The 13,401-nt window shown below is 46.4% G+C and overlaps 1 protein-coding gene across 2 annotated transcripts in view; it reads left to right on the forward strand.

The window, feature by feature from the left end:
• Window positions 1–8,559: 8,559 nt before the first annotated feature.
• Window positions 8,560–13,401, forward strand: part of HIVEP3 (HIVEP zinc finger 3) — a 279,229-nt gene continuing 274,387 nt past the window's right edge. For both annotated transcript variants that reach the window (XM_074850720.1, XM_074850721.1), the window contains exons 1-2: window positions 8,560–8,627; window positions 9,781–9,890. The gene's annotated coding sequence lies outside the window, so the exon portion shown is untranslated. The remainder of the gene's footprint in view (window positions 8,628–9,780; window positions 9,891–13,401) is intronic.

Raw genomic sequence — 13,401 nt, forward strand, 5'->3', positions numbered from 1 at the left:
GAAAAGAGGAAAAAAAAAAGAAAAAAAAAAAAGAAAAAAAAAAAAAGAAAGCAGAATATTCTGTAGTAAAACAATATATAGCTTTGACACAGGTTTCAACTGGAAGATCATGTGACAGAGCAAAATCTGCCACAAAACCTGACCAAATGGGTGCCCTGGGTTGTAATCTGGGAGCACGACAAGCAGTGGGTGACCCCTCCGGGACAGGGGAGACAATTTATCCCACTCTGGGACCGAGTCAGGCCAGCATATGCCATTTCCCCTGAGTGTGATGGTCTTGAGTTAGTTAAATAACCTAGTTGTTTCTGCAATGGATGTTTTCATTAATTTCTTCCCAGTGACTGCTTCTACAGTCAGCCTGGCTGTTTAGCTGGAAATAAAACAGTTATCCCCTGATAAAGTCGGTAATAACAGGCTTTCCAAAAGCCTAAGTGTGGATTCTTTGTGTATATTAATGACATGGTATTTTCTTATTGCCATGCTAGTCTAAAGGCATTAAAGGAGTTCATAAGGCCTGGACGTATCTTTCAGTGGACCAGCTGGTAAGATTGATAAAAATGAGCAAGGTTTTAAGCATGCTGGTCCATTTATTTCAGTTCCAGTCAGTTTAGTTGGTCTAATAAAAACATAAACATTCTTACCTGCTTGAATTATCTTGTATGCTGGTCACTTCTTGGTATTAATGTAAAATGAATAATTTTTAATGTGAATGATCAACATTACCTGCCTATCTCTGGTAAAATCTACGAGCCCAGTGTTTATTCAACCTTTTAAAATACATTTTTTGAGCTACTACCTGCTACTACCTTTCAGCTCATTGCTGAACTCATTTTCTCTAGGGTTAATGAGAACAAATCCTTTGAACTCGCTAGTTATTTCTCTCTGATTTGGTGCAGGGCTCACTCTGCCTTTTCAGTGAAATTGGTTATATAAATTATCAAGGGCTAGGCTATGAAAAAGTTTGATTAAGTTAATTAGAAACTCAGAGCTTGGCCTTTGGCCAAAATGTAATTTACTTTCCTTAAGCCCAATTTGAAATGAAATCTTACTGAAGGTTTTAATCTAAAAATTAACAAGTTTTCTTAGCTCTTATTTTCTACTGTTTATAAAACAACTCAATGAATTAAATGTGTAGAAGTATTTAAATAAGAAAATTAAACATGGACAGATTCTAAAATCCGGGTGGGGACTGTTGCCCCTGGTTGTACAACGGAGGGCTGCCTCTGACAGGTGTTTATCACCTGAGGTGGTGTTAGCTTAGGGTGGATGAAAACCTCAGACTTTTTTAGTGGCTTATAGATGGGTGTCCAGTGCGTGTGCTGGTACCAGTGCTGGGTTGTGGATCTGCCATGGGCATCCCAGCATCTGTGCTGCTTAATTGTCCCTAGCACGGTTTGGGTCTCTCCTGCAAACCAAGCCTGGGCTGGGTTCAGAGGAAAGCATGAGCCAGGGACCATCCTTAGGGTGTCATTTAGACCTGCAGCTTGGGCCGTCCCAACCTCCAAACTGTTTTTGGCTTTGGGGTTACCAGGGGACCCTGAAGGCTCTGACCATCCTTCCTCACAGTTGCACCTGGATACTCCCATGTCTCCATGAGACCAGGATCTGACCAATGCCAGTGTTCATCCTTCTGAGATATTGCAACCCTGTGCTGGCAGCAGATCCCCACTCTGGGCAAATGTAAAAGTGGAGGAGTGCACTGTGCCCAGTTTTCATCTTTGCTGCTGTGTCAGAAATACGTTTACCTCTGAAGCAGAGCAGAATTTGCATCTATATCCACAGAGCAGTTTTGGTAGTGGCTGGGTCTCTCTTTTTCTCCAAATGAAGTTTCTGCCCTAGGGTTTTGCTGCTTGGCTAGCAGTTTCTCTGCAGGGGTATGCTGGCACAGGCCGGGAGGCTGAGCTGTGCAAGAGGATGGAAAGGCAAATGCTGCACAACTTGCAGGTCTGTGCGCTGACTCTTGCTCCAGTGCAGCAGCAGAAGACAAACATACTCCCCTGCTGGGATTAAAAAAACCCAAAAAACCCAAACAAAAACCAAACTATTTAAAGGCCAGGCTTTTTCAGAATTTTTAAAACTAGATCTACCTTGGTGATGGCTCTTTGGCATCCATGGTTACTCCAGACCCAACAGAGCCACTGGGACCATGGGCTATCCAACCCAGTGCTTATAGCAGAGAGTTCATAGAACCTGAGACTCTTTTCTTGCTAACTCAAATTACTACTCTCCACCGCTTATCCTCTCCATCCCTCTACCTGCATATTTTTGAACAGACGATTCTGTGATGACGCAGTGAGGTACCATTAACGTCTGCAGTGTATTTTGATGTTCACAGGGGAAAGTGCTAGCAAAGTAAACGATATTGCTGGTACTTCTTTATAATCATCACTGTGTTGAATCCAAGATGAGGGACCAGTATTCCTGATGATACAGGACGATAAGGGGGAAGAGGGATGTAGAGCCCCAGGTATGTACTGCAAAGCTGGCTGCCTTCTGTCATGCTTAAATCCCCCTTGGGACAGGAAAGCAATACACTTGCTATTCCACCTAAATGATTTTATAATCACCCCCAGCCTTCGTTTTATTCTTCTGCCCATTCACTATTTTAATTATGATTTTTTTTTTTCTCCCTGGGCAGTAAAACTTCTTGGATTTTGCCTTTTGGTTCAGTTATTTCGGGAACTCATTAAATGCCTAAGTCACGTGCTCATTATTAGAAAGTGAAAACAACTCTCTAGCTGTGCCATGGGAGAGACTTCATGGTGAATTACCGTAGTTAAGTAGTAGCTTAACAGCTTGAGACTCTTCTAACATTAGGCAGGGTTTTTTTAGACCTTTAATGCATGGCAGATTATGACGCTTCCTGTACTGAATGGTATGAGGTTATTGTCTGTGGTTGGTTTAATATGGATCCTTGTAGAGGGATAACACACAATCCTCTACATGTTGTAGAGGAATTAGGTAATGTTCTCTGTTTGATGAGGACAAGGAATGATTTAAATAAGAGAAGGGTGAAAAAAACCCCCAACAATAAGCAAAGCCCATCCTACTGCTTAGCTACTCTTACAGCTCTTGTTTAATAGGATTCAGGCTGGAACCAAAGTTGAATCATGATGTGATTCATCAAACTTCAAATCTCACTGTAGTGTCATACCTAGATAAATCATTTCTTCTGAAGAAGTTGGTTCCTCTCATCCCTCTACTCCTGACAGTTGAGATCATCAAAACCTCTAGTGCAACTGGGAGTGCTAAAGAGCCCCATAATTTGCCCTGAGAAGCATCGCAGTCAGTGGTGAGACAGCGGAGCCGAGGAATCGATACTGTGGGGCTCTGCTGGCAGCAACCTCACGGAGACTGACGGGGAGTTAATGCTTGTGTCCCTGAATGTCACTTTGGGTGATAGATGCTGAGGTGCAAGATATTGTTGTTTAGTGACTGAAACAAAATCATGAGAACAAGACTCACGAGCTTTTATGGCTGTCCTCTCTGTGCTTTGGTATTCTTATAGCACAATGGCAGATTGTATTTTTTTATACCAGTTGCTTAGTTAATTGAGCAAAAATGTGTCTGGTCTGAAAAGCACTAGGTTGTGAGCACAGTAAAAAGTCGACAGGAAAAACTCTCCTGAATATCAACCAGTTTCCTAATCTGAAACTTGAATCTTTTGGGATTCACCCGTCATTTGGTATCGGAGGGTAACTTTGGATCACAGAATTAGCCAGAAGTAATAATCCAAATATTTGCAGATGTTTGTTCTTCTTTAATCGGTCATAGTTAATATGTGTTCATTCTGGGTGTACAGACAGGCTTAGAGAGATATATCCCAAAATGAGGACAGATGATGTAATGGGAATCCCAGGCAAACGTGTGAATACTCTCTGCAGATACAGTTTGCTGCATCAGAGAACTACCATCCTCTTGTAGGAATAGGATGAAAGAAAAAAAAAAAAAAAGCCAAACATCTCTACTGAAAATTGAGAGGTTGGTAATGACATAGGCCCAGGTTTGCTCAGTGATCCTTATTTCCCCTTATTAGACTGTGCCCCCTTCAACCCAAAATGAACCAGACTGAGTAAGGTTCCTCTGTGCAGTGTTTCACCCACGGGTACTTCATGTGGCCCCTCTCCGAGCTCCTGGCAATCCCCAGGGCTCCCGTCAGGACTGGCTGCAGGGCAGGAGGCTGGTGATGGGGAAAGGGATACAGAGGCTCCCACCCCCATCCACGCTCCATACACCCCTTGTCCATACGCTCTCATACTTTCTTTTTTTTTGGTTGAATTAGGTTTTGTTTTTTTGAATAAGTTTTAAGAAAGAGTTAAATGGCACGTGGCACTTCCCATTCTACAACCAGGCTGCTGGGTTATGCAGGAGGCAGCAGCTCCCTGAGATAAAAAGCCAGCTGTGAACAGCAACCAGGGGCTCCTCAGCATCTTATCCTTTCCATCCTGCTCCCCACTCTGTTCTTGTGCAAAATCCCTCAGTTGCAGTGAGCAACACGGGTGCTGAGAGGAGGTGGATCAAAATCCAGCTGCTTGGTTAAGGCACAGACACTCGGGGCTCTGACAGCACTCGCAGCCCTGTGGTCTGTTCCCCTGGTTACAACTCGTCCCTTCTCCCTCTATGAGCTGTTATCTTCTGCATCTTCCTAAACCACAGTATGTAATCCAAATGCAATGCATTATGTAGTGGCACCAGGAATCCTATTTGTTTTGCTGTATTAGGTCCCAGGAAGGCAGTGGCTGCAGAGGACTTGAAACCAAAGCCATGCTTTGCCTTTGTATCTTTGTTACTTATATGCAAGAAGAAAAACAGAAGAACAACCTTGCCTTTTTGATCCCAAGAGCACTAGTGAAGCTAGCAATTAATTAAAAGGAAATGCAACTTTCGGCTTCTAGTTGAGCAGGCTTGATAGGTGGTTTAAAAAAACAAAAGGGAAAAAAATACGGAGTCTCACATGCCTCTGTCATTTGTCACAGGAGAATGCCCATTAAATGTCAGAACCATGAATTCCCACGTAAGGAGCTCAGAGTCATCCTGCTGAGCGACGTGCGCTGTACTGTGCACAGCGTGTACGTACCATTATGGACGTACGCACGGGGCACGGGGCAAAGGGGCAGTCTGCCTCTTGCAGATACTCCCAGAGTTTTGGACAAGCTCTAAGCTGGTCCTTCCTCACCTACTTGCTTAGGGTTAAGCAAGTCAGTATTGTCAAGAGAAAAGTATCCACAAGGTAGCGTCAAATAGTTTTGAAGCAAGTTTTGAGCTCTGTTTTGTCTGTGATTATTTTCATGGGACAAAAAGGAGGAGGAATGAGCTACAGAGTGAATGTCTTTGACCTCAAAAATACAGCCAGTAGCTGGGTGTGCTCACAGCAAGTCCTGCTTTAAAAAAGAAGTGAAAAACTAATAGCTTTGACTCTTTCTTTGGCCCATCCCACCACTCCTGCCCCCTCTTGTCACTGATTGCAACCACCTCCCCTCCCTGGCTGCGCAGCAGGATGGTTTCGCAGTCATGCTAGTTCCCAGCAAGACCAGCTCCAGCATGGAGCCCAACTAATAAGCCCCACAGAACTTATTAGCTCAGGTTTTGTGGAGTGTGTCGCCTCTAATGAGGGTGTGCTTCGCTGCGTAGGGAGCAGTGAACTAATGCACCCATCGGGGGTGGGGTCTCCCAGGTTTCAGACCTTGCTCTGCCTGCTCAGCATGTGAAGATGTGGATGATTTGTAATGCAGGTCTTTCCATTGCTATTCAGGGAGTTCTCCCTGCTGTTAATGTTGATTTATAACAATTTTTGAACTCCTGGGAAAGTTTCAGAATACTGGAGGAAAGTTGAATTTGTATCGCTGTTAAAAAAAAGGGGGGGGGGAGTGAAGAAAGTGCTAAGGTAATTGGTACAAAGCACTTGCATGGATGCAGTATGCGTGTCATTTTCGGTAAGACAGGGTGATGCAACTTCAACATGGTGCATATGAAAAGGATTGAACTCTAGTTAACTAAGTTTCAGGATGATTTTATTGATTTTCGTTTCTAGGGGTAAATCAGGTGGTTGTAGTCTGCTGCAACTTCTGTGCTGCCTTCTAGGAAGTGTTCCTCTGGAAGGATCTCCTAAAAATTGTGTGGGGTCAGAGGGAAGCTTGAATGACCATAAGTGAAGAATATGCCTCAAAGCAGAATTGTTCAACACCTTTTATTCTTCCCTTATGTAGGTAAGGGCAACCTGGTAATGGTCTAAAAGAGCAAAATGGAGAGCAAAACTGGTAGCAGGTCATCTCTTCTAACCATTTTGGGCCTTCTCATTGAAGTTTCACAGGGAATAAAAACAAGACTCTGGTTTTGCTCGATGTAGCTCAGTTAGGAGTGACTAGGTCCCCAGATCGGGAACTGAAGCCAGGTAAATGCAGGCTGGTGATAAGGCTCATCTTTAGCAGTGGAGTAATTTTTAAGTTGATTGTACATTTTCCCAAAGAGAGTCTCTTGTTCAAACAGGATTTCATTCTGGGCAGTGTGATGTTTTCCTCAGGAGGTTGGACTATGTGCTCCTGCTGTCACTGGCTGCCCAGCACTGCATTATGAGGTGATGGTTACTCTGGTTTTGCTACCAGTCATTTAGGAGTTTAGGTGTCAACTCTACAGACTTCAACAAACTCTGCCATGTTCTCTTGGCACAGCTATTTTTGCATGTGACTTGTGGGTGTGGGAAGAGAGGCCCATGAAGACAAGTCACTTCTCAAGGTCTATTTGGTAGAGCGTGGTGGCACGTGGAGATCTGAGCTCACGTGAGGGTGGTGATGTTGGTAGAAGCACAATGCCAATTGGTGACACCACTTCTATAGCTCCATTAATTCATCCAGGTGCTCATGCATGGAGCTACATGGCATCTTGCAGACCTACCATGACAGACTTGGGTCATGGGTCACATGAGGTCCAAGCTAGTGTAGGCGATGAAATGCCTTGATGTATGGGCTTCCTCTTGAAATCTGGAAGGGGAAGAACAACATCAAGAACTGTGTCTTGTTGCTCTGGAGTGACACAGTGATTTTTTTGCTTAATAGCCTGATTATCTCACTTTCTTCCCTCTTACTGCACTTGTTTTAATGCCTACAGTGACACACAGTGGTGATGAGCTTCTGCTGTGCCAAAGCACCTGCCTTGACACAGGGAGGTAGAGGACATTGTAGATGGTGGAAGTGGTGGCTGCCAAGCTCCCCTTGCAGGAGCACATTGCCCTGGGCTGGATCCACTTGCTGATGTGACTTGGGCTGTAGGCTGCTCATCAGATGGCCAGATAAGGAAGCTTTGGAGGTTTTTAGTCTTCCATCCAATATATTGCCCATTTACTACCGATTTTTTTCACAATCAGTAGAGAACTGTGGGTTTCATAAGCTGATTTGTACCATAAATGCCGTGCTCAAATCCTCTTTATTTTTTGTGACAATGCAATTTCTCTTTTTATCCTTGTGTAAGCAGCCACTAAATAAAAGTTAGCTTTTGGCTGCCGTATTTCCCATTCCTTACGCTCCCATTGTGCGAGGAAGCCCAGCAGGAAAGTGTGGCTAAGTTGCTCCTTAGGAGAGCATTTTTCAATGTCACTGGATATGTTCACCTTTCATTTCTAGGTGATGTGTTTGCAGGGAGGTAGATCACAGTTTTCATCAGGATTATTCCATTCTGCTATTCCATTGCTTCATTTCTCAAGAAGATTTTTGGATTTCTTTCCCCTGCTTTGAGAAGAAAAATGATCAGATGATGAGAAGTCTTGGGCTGTCTTCTTACTTGAGCCGTTGCTCCACACTAGGTAGCTTCAGGCAAGCCCCTATTTCCTAATCCCAGCTTCTCCAGCTATTAAGATGATAAAGAAACATGCTGATAGGTCTTGTTTGAACTGTCTAGAAGTGGGGGACAAGCTGTGAACAAATTCACCGACTTTGAAAATGGGTGAAAAAAGAAAGCATCTATTTGTGAGGCATTGTCCCTCTGGGCAGCTACGGTACCTGTAGTGCTGCACGCGTGGAGCTGGTGCTGGGGGGGTTGGTGTGGCCCCTTGGCGTGGCCCGGTGTGGAGGGAGGGAGCTCTGTGGAGCAGAGCAGATGTGCTGGGTCTCCGTCATCCAGAAAACGCTTCTTGTTGGCAGCGCAACGCAACTGTGCGGGTCAAGGTCAAGTTGCTGGCAGCCTGCATCCCTCCGGAGCTGAGCCAAAGTCGTGTGAAAAAAAACCAAACTAAACAACAAACAACCCCAAACCCCAAAAAACCCTTTTCCTTCAGTTTTGATGGCCAGTCCTGTGCCCCCTGCCCCAGACTGTGGTTTGCAAAGAGTGGGGACCCAGGGGGAACGGGCGGCCGCGGGCAGGCACCGATGCTGGGCTGCTCCTGACATTTCCGCCTGCGAGTGCCCAGCCAATTGGCGAGGCTGGAGCAGCGACACATGAAATATGATGATTTTCTGCTGAAGAGGAGGAGGAGGAGGAAGGGCGGGGGGAGAGGGTGGGAGGACCGCTTGCTCCTGATGGTTTGCATGCCGGGGGCTGCAGAGAGGACTGGCCAGAGAGGAGTGCAGGGTGTGGAGCCGCAGCACCCCGGGGATGGCCCCTCGCTCCCTGACCAGGAGGATGCGATTGCCACCCAGGTGGGCCGGGCGCTGATGGCACCAGGAGAGGCGTGAGGCTGCCGGGGGACGCTGCCATGGGGTGCCAGGCCTGGGGACCCCCAGCTTTGGGGGGACCCAGCACCCCCAGTCCCCAATGGGAGAGCTGGCTCCGCGTTGTCCTCCGGGGAGCTGTGCCACGCACGGGGCCGCCGGCGCTTTGCGGTGCTTGTTAGTGGAGGGCTGAGGGGGTTTTGGTTCGGTTTTCTAAAAAAACCGAAATCCCACTCCTGGAAGAATGCTTTATTGCTGTGCCAGGGCTGCTCGGTTCAAACTTTGCAGCCTGATCCTTAGTTTGATGGGAAGCACTTGACAGAGCTCCTCTCTGCATGTCATTAACCCTCTCACACCACCGGCTGGGATGGAAACTGTTAATACCTAAAATTCAGTTGCAACAAATTTAACCCTGATAAGGAGCGGCCGTACAACTCCCTGAATCGCGTCCAGCAGCTGTTCATTTTTATAATGACTATGCATTTATCCAAGAGCTGGGTGGCAAGTTTTCAGTTTATTATTATTCTCCCAAGGGGGGGGGGGGGGTACCCTATTAAAAAAAATAAAATCATATAATAATAATCACGAAGAAAGACTGCTAGTGCAAACCACACCTCCCCCTGCTCCGACTCTGCCTCTGCTGCTGCTTTATTAATTTATTTGTGCTGTGAGTGACAGTCCTCCAGAAGTGATAATTGGTGCACTGTATCTTTAAAAGGTTAAAACCCTTTTCAAAAAGGCCTAGACTCATAGTGGGAAAAGACAAGAGAGGCTTTGGCTGGCTTTGGATCCAGAAAACAGCTGCTGATTAGAGTCTGCGTCTTCGGGCTGAATTTATTACATATTTTTCAGCAGCAGGGATTCTAGGAGGAAGCTTCCGTTTGGGTTTCTTGATCGTGGTTTATTTTTATTCAGAGGAATAACAGAGGAAGGATTTGTTCCGGCTGGAGCATGCTCACAACCTACAAGATCTCCCATTATTAAACTGCCTAGTTTGGGCTTTAATATACATGTGTTTTTTTTTTTTTTTTATTAGCGTTATTATTATTTGGCAGCGTGCATCTCTATTTTTTTTTTTAATAATTTATTTTGAAAGGAAGCTGATCTCGTAATGAGCTTTCTCCTTCCTTACTTGAAACAGGTGCTAATGAAAGAATGCAAATAGCACCGGCTGAGCTGAACATTTCATAAAGAAGGGAACAGCCACCGACCCAAAACGGTCCGGGATCTGCCTGCTGGCACCCAGCAAAGGTAGGCACCGGGGGGTTTGTTTTTTCTGTTGTTCTCTGCGTGAATATTCGCAAATGGTATATTTTCTCCCCCCTCCCTTGCTGCGGGTGCACAACCGGACGGCGAGATTCCATTTTGCCTCCTGAAAGGTGTCAGGTTGCCACCGAGACGCTCGCCCGCTGCACGCCAAGTGTGCATATATATATATCTGTCTGTCCCTCTATATGTGCGGGTGTGTGTATTCCCCGGGTGGCCAGCGCTGGCTGCCGTGCATGGCGATGGGCGAGCTCCCCAAGCCCGAGGTAACCTTAGCGGTGTCAATCAGCCCACAGCCAGCCTGTAACCCTGTCCCCGCCGTGCTCCCAGCTACTTCGCTGCTTGCTCCTGCTTAATTACCCCTGGCTGTCGCATGAATTTATCGTCGCTTGACAGCAACTTCATTTTCTCCCAAAGTGCATAGATTTTTTTTTTTTGATTTTTTTTTTTTCTCGCTGGTGGGAGGCAGGACTGGGGGGCGGTGGGAGGCGAACACCGCATGTGTTAGCGACGTGCAAGACCGACACGGGTGTGCAGAGGGACACGCGTGTCCGCCGGGCACCCTGGCTGCTGCATCGGTGGAAAAATGGACACGTTGCTCCGTGGGGAGCCTCGTCCTCCCAGGGTGACGCTGGGTGCCTGTGCCAAGGCCCTGCTCCGCTTCCATCCTGCGTTTATACTCCCTGCGGAGTAGAAGCAGCTGTTACCTGATGCTACAGCGTGTATAAACATATAAAAAAAAAATAATATTCCAACCCTCAGTTTAACAGCTAGATCCCTGCCTATGGCTGAATCCCCTTTTGCCTGCACAAAGCCTGGGCACTGGCTTTTCTTTTTCACCCTGCCTAATTTTATTGACGCGCACTTGAGGCTCGCATTTGGGCAGCGCTGGGATATTATCCTCAGAGCTTTGCCCTTTGCTGGGGAGCTTGAGTTTTCCGCCGTGCCGGTGGGCTGCCGTGGCAGAGGCCAGTGGAGGCATCCGCAGCCGCCGTACGGCAGCCCCATGCAGTACCTGGCCGTGGCTCTCGCTTGGGCTCCCAGTTTTCTGCCGTGTTCCCAGAGCTGCGAGCCTGGGCTTGCAGCAGGGACTGCAGTGGCCTCTCCAAGGGCCAAATCCAGCCCTCGCTGGGATCATCCAGCTCCTTCAGCTGTATGAACCTCCGAGGGCAGAATTTAGCCCTTTGTCTGGAAGTTTGTATTTATATTTTGGTGTGTTTAAGAATGTTTCAGCAATATATTCCTTCTCTCTGTGTGCATGCAAGATTATTTGTAGTTTTTTTGCCTGACTGTTAAGGAAAGGATCTGCAAAAAGTTTACCCCAATTAATTATACAAGCCTGAGGGTGGGCAGCACATGAAATAAAATACTTATTTTATATAAACAACCCCTTGAGGCTTCCTAGAAAGAGAACTTGTGAATATCTAACCTGACATAAAAAGTAATCAAAACTGAATATGCAGTCTGGTGTGTCCCTTCCTTTCAAAAGCAAATAATTTTTAATTAGAAGTTTGATATGGGGTGTATGCAGGAGAATATGATAAAAATATGCTTTGGAGCCAGCGGTAGGGGAATACTCCTCTAAGCCTGGTTTTGGCTGGGTACAGGGCTGCGAATGCCTCACGTCCCCAGCCCTCCTGCTCTGCCAGAAATGGCAAATCTGAATGCTGACGGGTGCTAGTGACCCCCAGCCTCGTGCTTTGGGATGCGAAGAAAACAGATGTTTCCCCAAACCTCGCACTCCCTCGTGCCGAGGCAGTGATGCTCGGCTTGCACCGGGGCTGTGTGGTCCTGTGGGGATGGGACTTTTTCTCTGGTTTTCATGCTGTGCTAATGAAGGAGTGTGCCCAATGCTATTTATTTTTTTTTTTTCTTTTGGAGATTGCAAATCCTCCCAGCTGCAACAAAATGGGTGTGTGTGTGTGTGTGTGTGTGTGTGAGTCTTTATTTTTTCCTCCTTTTGGCCAGCTTGCTTGCTTGGTGGGATTTCTGCAAAGCAGTGCCATGTGGGAGCTCACTGCTTGTCTCCAGTCCCGAGCTCTCGCTCTGCTCAGGCTGGTGGGGAACATTTTGGATGAGAAACCTCCTGAGAAAGCCCAAGCAGGTGGTAACTAAGAAGAGGGAGAATGGGAAGGTGGTGTTTTTCCTATCAAATCATCTCCTGTATAGGGCACGGGCTTACTGCTCTGCTGCCTCTGGGGCCATGAAACCCTTTGTATGTTGCCCAGCCCAAACCCTCCTCCCTGTTTGAGCAGGACACAGCGGATTTTGTCTCATGTTGTACCAGAGCCAGTGTGCTTCTCTGCAGAGATGGTGGCATTTGAGTCCTGCCAGGAGTTGCTCTTTTATGAGGTCTCTGTAACACCTTGGGACCGGTGGGAGTTGGTGGCCCTGAATCACTTTAACTTTTATCCCTCCATCACCTCCTGAGAAAGGCAAACGAAACTGTGGTTCTCCGAGGCACCGGAGCCCAGGTCATCCAACAGTATCGTGCTTGCAAAGGATGCTGTTTATTATTTTGCTTGAAACAGTTATAAAACTCCTATAAATGTTCATGACGTGCAAGGTCATGGCTTTGAAATGGCTCTCTATCTTGGCTCATTTCTGGTGAAGGTTGTGGCTGGCCTGTTCAATCGAGTTAATGTATATGGAGATATTTGCTGGGAACTGAGATAGCTGTTGATGGGCCAAGAAGTTTTACGGACCCCTGGAGGGGTCCAGGTTCAGAGTGCTTTAAAGGCCTCCTCAGGTGCACTTTAATTCTGGATTTCCACCTGGCCCTGGGCTGGTCCAGCAATTACCAGAAATCTCAGCTATCTCTGTTCACGACCTGGAGCTGGTGAGGAAGGGATCGGTGCCAGGAGAGCAGGAACATAATATTGACCTAAACCCATCATTTTTAATTGGACCAGCTGGGAATGAGTCTTTCTGCCTTGTGCTGGTAGGAGCACAAACCACTCTAGACTTGTTTGGGGCTAAAAAATATCTCATTTCTCCATGTAAAGCTAAATATCTGCAGCTGGCTTAGTTAAAGCAGATGTATAATGTGGGTTAGTACGGATGCAGCAAGGAATAGTACATCCCAGCACGCTGATTTATTTGACTGTTTAAAGGTGCACATTGTTATCAGAAGAGGATCTCCAAAAATATCTAGAGGGCTGGTTGTTGCTTACCCATATTTAAACATATTACTGACCTTACTGCAAAAGGGATGTCAGAATTCATAGGCCCAATCTCTTCATTCAGTTCTTTAAAAAGCTCAGAAAGTTATATGCCAAGAATGGAAACGCAGCAGCTATGTAAGTCATGGATTTGCTCAACTCTGATCTTGGTGGTTAACTGAGGTGGGGGGAAAGAAAGCGGCATGGCCTTTTTTGTTCCCATTTAACCTTTCTGCGTCTTACTTTTTCTTCTGTGTGGGAAACAGGGAGGAGGGAGGGGGAGCCATTTGGCCAAGATCTCAGTGTGAGTCCCTGGCAGATTGAAAATACAAGTA

This window comes from Strix aluco, chromosome 26, assembly GCF_031877795.1.
Source record: "Strix aluco isolate bStrAlu1 chromosome 26, bStrAlu1.hap1, whole genome shotgun sequence".
Taxonomy (NCBI): Eukaryota; Metazoa; Chordata; class Aves; order Strigiformes; family Strigidae; genus Strix; species Strix aluco.